The following is a 10000-nucleotide window of genomic DNA, read 5'->3' as shown; positions in this document are numbered from 1 at the left end:
TCCGCTCCGAAGAAGGGCAGGGAGCGTTTCTTCCAGCCAATGGACGAAGAGCGAGCAAAGCCAAGGCGTTCCAGCCAATGGGAAGCCAGAAGGCCAGAAACAACTACAGAGCCTCTTTGGGGGGGGGGCACCTACACGCCACCCGTCCAATGGGAGGCAGAGTTACCTCAGGACGGAGCCCTCCCACCTCGCACACAGGGGGGGTTGAATAATTGTCGGTGTGATCTGTCTGGGTGCTCTCGGCTCGTCTCGTCTGGTCTGATGGCCATCTTCCATCTTGGTGCTGGCTGGCATCTGCTGCTTTGTCTTGGTTCCTTGGCGCTTGGTGCGAGGTTGTCCGTGTGGGTTCGAGTCCCACCGTGGTCGTTTCAGTGTCCGATCTTCCCAAGCCCTTCCTCAAGAATCCCGAGCTCCACAAGGGCAGGTCGGCAAGCCGTGCGAACACGGCCAGGTACCGACCAAACTCTGACCTCCAGCCTGTCTATTCCCTTGGCTGCGAGGGTCGAAATAAAGACAATCCGGGTCCATTTTCTTTTGGTGTGTGTGTCTGTGGTGGCGCCGTCCTACAAGTCGAAATTGTATAAGTGTTGATTGCTCATTGTACATTGCCTGTATATAATAGTCGTGATAAGTCTGCTCTGTGCCTCCCTTCCTGATTACTGTAAATAAACCCCTGGTAAATGTTCCAGTTAATTGCCTGTCGTTTCTTTCATTGGCCTAACATGGTTCAGGTTTGAGTTATAGTGAGGCCGTTTGTGCCGTAAGTTGTCATTTGGGCTGGCGCGGCTTTGGTAATTTCCGCTCGGTTACGCCGGACCCGAGTCGGTAACAGCAACTTGGTTCGGACAAAGCCGGCCGAGGGTGTGGCTTCCCCGGTAGTTAGATGGTGTGAGTACTTAGTTAAATTGGAATTAGACAAGTGGATCCTACCTCATGCCGTCGGAATATTGGCAACTACGGTCCTTTAAGCGACCCGTTGACTCCGGAGTTATCCGGGGTGACGACCTTCGATTCCGGGTGTTTGGTGGGAGATGGCCCTACTGCTCCGTCTAGCGGTCGTTCCTCGCCACCGACCCCCGGCCCACAACAATATGACCTAAGTAAGGTGCAAAAGTGAAGCACTATTGGAACTAAAGAGCAGACAACTCTTCGATTATAGAGGAAGTACCAATGGACAAGCAAGAGGTGGTCGAGTCATTCATAAGAGGCCAAAGAATCATTTTTGGGAGAGCGAAAGTTAATCTGACGATGGAAAATCTGACAATCTGACAAAACCAAAGTCGGAACACGGCAAGCCGATGAGAGCTCTGTCAGCAAATTTGGGAGCGGCACTTGAAATACAAGGCCAGAATGAAACTACTAGAAGAACACTGTACCCTTTGTAAGGCAGCTACGTTCTTCCTCGGGGAAACGAGAGGCAACAGACTAGTTGAGTTTACAGAAAACATGGACCGGTTGAAACGTAGTGAAATCCTTGTTCCAGAAGAGACCTAATAGGAAATGGACTTGGAGAGGCCCCTACATAGTGAACAATGAAATTGATGACGAACTCACAAACAAGAAGCACACAATACAGGATGACTCAGAACTCAATTTCAAAACAGGAAGTGACTAGGGACCATTCCAGTGCAAATTCCACTTGAATGCAACACTGGAAAAGAGAAAAAAAAATTGTGAAAACAAAGTTCAAGTAAATTGCACTCAATCATCTGAGAAAACAAAGCGTTTTAGAGCATTTTAGAGAAAACAAAGCGTTTTATCTGCCATGAAAGACTAATATGTGGTGACATTTTGAGCTACACCCTTCATCGAAGCAAAAGAAGGCGGCCCATGCAAACCGCTAGTTATGTGCTTAAATGAGAAAATATGTACTGCATCTACATCTTGCAAAACAAGCAACTTTGTTCCAATAAGAACTCAAAATAAACAGATACAGACAACTTCAAGAAGAAATAACATACATAAATCAAGTGGTAAACCAACAGTGGTTAGTGATATTAAAGATGCAGAAAACTTAATTGGTAGAGAATAGGAATCGAGATGTGACCCCAACCAAAAAAGAATTCAAAGAAAACCAAAAACCTGATGAAGAGAAGAAAATAAATGAAGAAGTCTGACAATCCAGAGTCGAAAAATTGATGACGTCGAGCTTTGCAAGACAATGCAGAATTCTATCACTTGGGGGTATCAAATTGTGGAAATGAATATTAATAAGAAAAACAACTAAAACTAAAACGGCACTCGATAGAGCGCATTTCCTCCACCAGGTTAAACAGTTTAAGCTTTGTATCCCACTTCTAGGGCGGATCTGGATCCGGATCTTAACCAAAATCGAATCGGCTTGTTTTTGTGACCGACCCAACTCATCGACGAAGTTTTGTCAGAATCCATGCAAAAGTTTTTGAAATGTCATGCAATGTATTGTTTTTGGCCTTATCTTTCAATGATGAAGAATCACTTTAAAAGAATTTAAAAAAAATACTCATTTCCGGATCTGAATCAGGATCTTCACCAAAATCGAATCATTTTGTACTTGTTACCCACCTAACCTGTCCACCAAGTTTTGCCTAAATCCGTTCATAACTTTTTGAGATATCATGCTCACAGACAACCAGACAGCCAACTAGACAGAGAAACAGGTAAACAGTGGTGAAAACATAACCTTGACAAACAGGAGTGAAACAGACAGACAAATAGGCATGAAAACATGACCAACAACCAAACCATTGAGAAAGTCAACCAAAGACGAATGATTGGGGGAGGAAAACAAAAATCACATTTTGGTAATCAAGTAGGAAGGATGGGACCAAAAATTGAAAGCAGGAACTAAATGTGAAGAGGAATTTTTCAAGAAATAATATCAAGATGACGACACCAAGATATACGGTTTGAATAAGAAGGATCAAACTCTGATAATCATGGAAAAAGTGCCGAGCATTGTCCCAGATGAAGTCAGACATGGAAAAGCACCAGGAGATGATGGCGTAATCAATTGAGATCGTGAAAGGAGGAGTGATGAACTGGCTAAGCTTTTGGCATGAGTTTTTACATAACGTACAAGGAAAAACAATGAATCACATGATTGGAAGTGCACAGTAATATGGCTTCTACACAAGAGAGGAGACGAAGAAGATGTTGGACATTATTGACCAATTAGTTTACTACCAGTTATCTACTAAATATTTACCAAATAAATTACAGGCAGGCAACAAGGAAAACTAGACTTTGCCCAGCCAAAATAATAAGCATGATTCAGGAGAGGATTCACCACCGTGAACCATATACAAATCGTAAGACAAGTAATACAAATTATTTAAGACTGATAGATGGTATATTGTGTTCAGTGCATGGTTGATGCTTGTATACTTCCAATTTAATGTGGAACAATTTTTTTTTATTGCATCCTGATTGTGATGTATCATGCTCTGTTACAGTGTCGGTGCTGTTGAAGCAGTTTCTTGGCATGAGGTGGGTTGCCATTGCCTCACCAGCAGAAGTTAAGGCAGGAATTTGGAAATTGGTCATGGTGCAAACGATAACTCACATACTCTTTGCGAAGGACACCAACGTTGGATCTTTAACGTCCACCAACTAATGCCAGCAGACATCTAGTTCAACGTCCATCTGAGGGACGGCACACACATTGATGAATCACCCTGCCTGTGAAACACCAGGATGACTGTTTATAGCTGAGTTGGGGTTCAAACCAAGACGAGGGACTCCATTCAGATATGTGTGTGTGTGTGTGTATATATATATATATATATATATATATATATATATATGTATGTATCCACCCATCCATATCCAACCACCCATAAACTGACACATCCACACATCCATCCACCCTTCCATCCATGCGGATTATGCGGTTTTACCATGTGACATAATCCACGGGGATGCTCTCCATAACAGTCAGGAGGTGCATCTGATGTATATATTGTTATGGATTTCAGAATCGCATCTGAGTAATGCACACAACATCCAGGTCCTCAGACAGTTATTTCCATGAATGCATGTTCAGAATAGACCCATCCCCTTGTCTGGTGGGATTCAAACTCTTTGATGCGTTGAAGAAGGGTAAACAATAGGTTGCCTTTCTTTCCTACGGGATAATCTTTTCCTCTTTACGACTCGTTCATGACGTATGATTTTACACCAGTATTCATTTCCGCATGAGCGATACACCGTTAATGCTCGCGAGAGATAGCCGTTAGCCCAACGGAGACTCCTTCTACCGCTTTCCATCAAGGCACATTGGCTTGGAAATAGACGATTTATTTACACATTATTTTGGTAACCAAGATACATTGGCTTGGAAATCCATGACTTATTTACACTTTGGACTTACAGGACATTTGATTAAACACACCGCGGGCTTTTCCTGAACAGTTATTCTGACGGTCAGACATGGCTGTGGATCATTAACCTCAGGCACCCACCTTTTTCCATTGACGTTCGACACCCACCTCTCTTTTATCGACGTTTCACATCCATCTTTTTCCAACGACATTTGACACTCGGTTCTCAGCTCTATGGACACTAACTGGCTCTTGTTCGTGTTGGGCTGAACAGAGCGGTGGTAATTACCTGTTGACGTTTTGTGAGCGTTTCACGTTTTCGCTCCGTAATTCCCTCAAATGGCTGCTTTCTGGCATTTGTCCAGTGCTCCGAACATGGCGTCGTGAGCCAGGCCTGTGTTGGTTGTGAGTTGCATCTTGTTCGATGATGGGGAAGGAATGATCGCGGGGGTTGATGGTTGGAATGTCACGCGCAGCGATGCGCCAATAGTCAAGCTGGATTTGGCTGAAGTCTGCTTGAGGCTCTGCTCACGTTGGTTGCCTATAAAAAAAAGGATGGGAGGACCGCCTTCCTGACAGTTGGTGACAGCTCCTGACTGCTGGTTACAGCTCCTGACCATTGGTTACAGCTCCTGAAGGCTGGTGACGGTTGGATCGTTCCTGCTGGTTCTGCTCAGTACCTGGCTCTTGGCTTACTTGATTCTTTGTGTCACTGGTTCCTGGGGGTGATAACATGACATCAATTGGTGTTCGAGCCTGTTTGCGGGTGGGTGCATGGTGAGGCAGGACGCTGGCAGTGGACCAAGGCATGCTCACACATTTTGGGTCATTTTAGTAGACGCACGACGACTTCTGCCTTGGTAAGCCGAGACTGGATTTCTTTTCATGACCTAGGGTGTCATAATTATCATCAAAACATTCTACAAGACTAGTCGCACCAATGGTGAAAATTTCTTCTCAATCCGACAAGCAGTTGCGGAGAAAAACACGAAAGTTCTGTGCGGACAAACACACAAACATGAACAAACAAACAAACAAACAGACCCAAATGCAATACCCTCTCCTTCGGTGAGGGGAACGAGAACAGCACTTGGTTGAGCGAATACCTCCGCTATGCTTTGCAGTTTACATTTTGTATCCCACTGATAGGCCAGATCTGCATCTGGCTCTTCACCAACATGTAATCAATTAGTCCTCGTCACACACCAAACCTGTCAACCAAATTTCATCCGAATCCATCCATAACTTTTTGAGATATCCTGCTCACAGACAGACAAACATACTCATGAAAAATCACTCGAAGAGTGACAACCTGGCGAAATGAAAGGTACTTGACAGAGCACATACCTCTGCCAAGCTGAGTACACCCAACATGTCCACCAAGTTTCATCCGAATCCACCCACAACTCTTTGAGATATGCAATATTGCTTTTAGCCCCATCTCTCAATGGTGAAGAATCAGTTAAAAATTAAATAATTATGGTGTCCAGATCTGGATTCAGATCTTCACCAAAATTGAATCAATTCTTCCAAGTGGCAATTCCCAACCTGTCCACCAAGTTTTGTGTGAATCCATCCATAACCTTTTGAGATATTGTGCTCTACATCATTTTTGGCCCGATCTCTCAATGGTGAAGAATCACTTGAAAAATTTTCAGATTCGGATCCAGATTTGGATCTTCACTAAAATTACGCGTTGCTGTCCTTTGCTGATCACAAACACACAAAAAAAATAATTAAAGAACGACTGCTTGAAAACCGAGGCCAAAAATCGTGCGACAAACAGACAAACACAACAGACCAACATACTTGGCAAAAAAAATTTCGCCAAGTAACAAGGCTGAAAACATAACCTCCGTCAACCGATGTCTGGCCGGCTACTGGTCAGAAATCCTTTCATCAGCGAACTGAACGTTTTGTGACGTTTATAATGAATACGAGATGTTGCCGTGCGTATAATTGATCGATTCGGTGAAAACATCTGACCTGTGGATTGAAAATTATTTGTTGATGCAAAAAGCAACTATGGCATTGAGAAAACGTGCATTGACCGAATCAGTTCTAGTTACAAAAGGACAACACCGTCAATAAGACTCCACTGAGACAGTGAAAGAAAATCAAGATTGAGAACGGTGTTTGTCGAGGAGATTCGGTATCACCAAAGCCCTTTAAGGATACAAAGGAAGAAATTTTCAAGACTGAATTGGGAAGACAAAGCTCTGAAGATTCATAAAACAAACCTGAATTGAATCATATATGATTTGCAGATGATGTCATTTTATTTGGAGCAAATCCAGAGGCATTACATTAACAAGTTCATTAACGGGTCTGAAAATGAATTTAAAGAAAACAAAAATAACGTTTTAACGAACACACTCTTCCCAAGCCGGTTGAAGTTAAATGGGATCAGATTTGAAGATGTAAATAGCAACGATGAATTAGGTCAACTACCGTAATATCGTCAACTGGAGTCCCAGATGTCTGAAATGAAAAAGAGGAAGAAAAAACTGCACTAAAATCAACTTCTATTCTAAAAGGGAAATTGCCTTCGTGTCTTAAAAGGGAAATCTTCAACCGACATGTGCTGCCTGTCCTAACGCATGGACGTGAAACCTGGACCATAAATGCAATCATGATAAGGAGGCTGCATATGGTTCAAAGATGTATGTTTGCGATCACAAAAAAAGGAAAAGAAACGGATGTTATTCATATACATGGAGGAATACAGTGCACGATAGTTCGAGTGCAAACAAGGGTAAGTGATGCCATTGAAAGAGTAAAGACACTAAAATATAAATTGGCTGGTGATGTAGCAATTTTGGATAATCATTGGATCAAGGAATGATTGGATTGAATGCAATTGAACAAACAAAAAAAAAAAACGACCAAGAAGAACTCTTGCAAGAAGGCAATGTGAAATCAAGGAGCAAGTTGAATGACACTTGGCAAAAACAGATATTTGTGGAGAAGTCTTGGAGAGAGATGGCAAATCCAGCAGTGGATTGACAAAGGTTGTTGCTGATGAACATCACGATGATGATTGCATGCCAACGCGGGCAACTTATACAGCAGCGAGCATCGTCTCACGTACTGTGGCAACGGATGTGCATCATCAAGTTCCTTGTGGGAAGAACAACGAACCAGATGAAATTTATATTAGAAGGGACTGTCTTCACAACTTACATTTCTTCATCTCTGTCACTGAAGGTGGATGGAGGTAATGTTTTCACCCACGTCTGTTATGACGAAAATTGGAAATTTTCATCATATGTAGGTCTGTCTCTTTTGTGCGTTTGTGTTTGAGTGCGATGACTTGTGAACGCTTCCAGCTACCTTCGTCAAACGTTACTGGAAGATTCCGAAGGACAAAAGTGAGGCTGTCAATGCTTTTTGACTATATAAATCAAAAGGTCAACATAGACCAAATGTCACCAACTTTGGCAAATTTCAAAAAAAATACTCAATTTTCATCCCATTGACTAGAAACTTGGAGCAGTATACACATATCAGGTCACTGAATTCAACCAGCAATTATTTTTGAAATCAACGGAGGCAAAAAGGTCTACATAGGACAAAATGTCAACATTGGCAAAAAATTTTTAATTGTCAATTTTAATCCCATTCACTTGAAATTTGAAGAGGATTTGCATATTTGTTCATTGATTTCAACCACCAATTATTTTTGAGATCAACATAAGTAAAATGGTTAACATAAGCCAAAGGTCAACAACTTAGGTGAGATTTCTAAAATCCTCAATTTTCATCCAATTAATTTGAAATTTGAACAGTATTTATATTTTAGGTCATTGAATTCAACCACCAATTTTTCTTGAGGTCAACATATAGAGCAAACGGTCAAAATAGGCCAAAGGTCAACAACTTAGGTGATATTTCTAAAATCCTCAATTTTCATCCCATTGACTTGAAATTTCAGGAGAATTTGCAAAATTTTCTCTACATGTCGGTCCATCTCGTTTGTTTGTTTGTCTGTGAGCGATAACTTGCGAATGCTTTCGGCTATCTTCATCAAACTTTACCAGAGGATTGTGAAGGGCAAAAGTGAGGCTGTCAATGTTTTTGATCATACATGTCAAAGGTCAAGGTGATGGTGACGTCATTTGCAAAAAAACAAATACGACCAAAAGTGTTTGCGCTACGTGATGTCAAACTTAACACAAATCAGTTGGAAAACATCACCTTCAAATTCCGAGCAGATTTGACAATCCGATCGTTATTAAAACACAAGATTTCTCTTGGGGCTGGGGGGACAGATGACACATTTCCAAAATGGCGGCAATCCGTGACTTGTCAGGCCCTGACGCCTTCTTGTTTGTTTGTCTGTGTGAGCACGCTGTCTCAAAAAGTTATGGATGGAGTCGGACAAAATTTGTTGGACAGGTTGGGTGTGTGACAAGGACAAATTGATTCGATTTTGATGAAGATCTGCATTGGAGAATTTTTTTAAATTTTTATGAGTAATTCTTCACCATTGAGAGCTGGGGTCAAAAACGATATACTACTTACTGTATAGCATGATATTTCAAAAAGTTGTGGACGAGTTATAACAAAACTTGGTGGATGAGTTGGTTAGTTGATAAAAAAAAAAACAAGCCGATTCAATTTTGGAGGTGTGGATACAGATCCGGCTTATCGGTGGAATCCAAAACGCAAACTGTTCATCCTGGCAGGGGTATGCGCTTTACCGAAAGCCGTTCTAGTTCATCATGTAGTTGCATGTGTTTAAATGATGCAGACAATTCAAAAAATGGCCATGAATTAATTAGCAATCTTCAACGGTCTCACATGGCCACCAAATGCTGTCACGCCAGCTGTACCAAAAGATCTCACATTTGATCAAAAAGGCAACTCTCGTGACCATTGTAACAGAGCTCCTGGAACATTAACACAAATAGAGAGGGAGATGATTTATTGAAGAAGACTTTAACCAGCTGTGATAAGACTTGAATCCATCATTTAACGGCAGATTCGAAGCAAGCCAGCACGGAGTCGACATGGGTGCACACCGCCAAAAATATTCAGAGTGCAGACACGAGCTGGAAACCAATGGCAAAAGTGTTTTGAGACCATCATTGTTTAATTATGGCGAAATTGCTTGATCGTGGGAAAACCATCAATGCAAGGCACTCCAGTGACTTTTTATGCAAAGTGAAAGAAGCAATTCGAGACGACGGCCAGCCGTTCTCACAACGTGACCTTACTGCGCAACACACACTATTTACTCGAAATTGTGACCACTACCATTGCAGCGGAGACGGGAAAGAAGTTGTAAATCAGTTGCCATACAGACCACACTCGTCACCTTCTTATTTTCCTCTCTTTGGAACACGGCTCGATGGTACTAGCTTGATGGATAATGAAGACGTCAATGCACGTGTACTGAAACAGCTGTATACCCGTGCGAAAGATTGAAACACAGATGGACCATATCGAGGTGGGACAAGTAGTGTGCGCGCGGAGCAGGTGGCGATGGTTGCGACGCTCACACTTGGTCAGATTTAAAAGTCCACGTCAACCTTGAACTACCCTCATTTGTACATACTGTATCAGTATATATATATATATATATATATATATATATATATATATATATATATATATATATATATATATATATATATATATATATATATATATATATATACATATATATACATATATATATATATATATACATAGAT

The 10000-nt window shown here is 41.6% G+C and overlaps 1 protein-coding gene across 8 annotated transcripts in view; it reads right to left on the bottom strand.

Moving 5' to 3' along the window:
* Positions 1-10000, bottom strand: part of LOC147027036 (calcium-activated potassium channel subunit alpha-1-like) — a 278274-nt gene that overhangs the window by 267666 nt on the left and 608 nt on the right. The window lies entirely within an intron of this gene.

Source organism: Eptatretus burgeri, chromosome 5, assembly GCF_056783735.1.
Source record: "Eptatretus burgeri isolate ZD-2024b chromosome 5, Ebu_testis_v1, whole genome shotgun sequence".
Taxonomy (NCBI): domain Eukaryota; kingdom Metazoa; phylum Chordata; class Myxini; order Myxiniformes; family Myxinidae; genus Eptatretus; species Eptatretus burgeri.
This window is presented reverse-complemented; position numbering and strand designations above follow the sequence as displayed.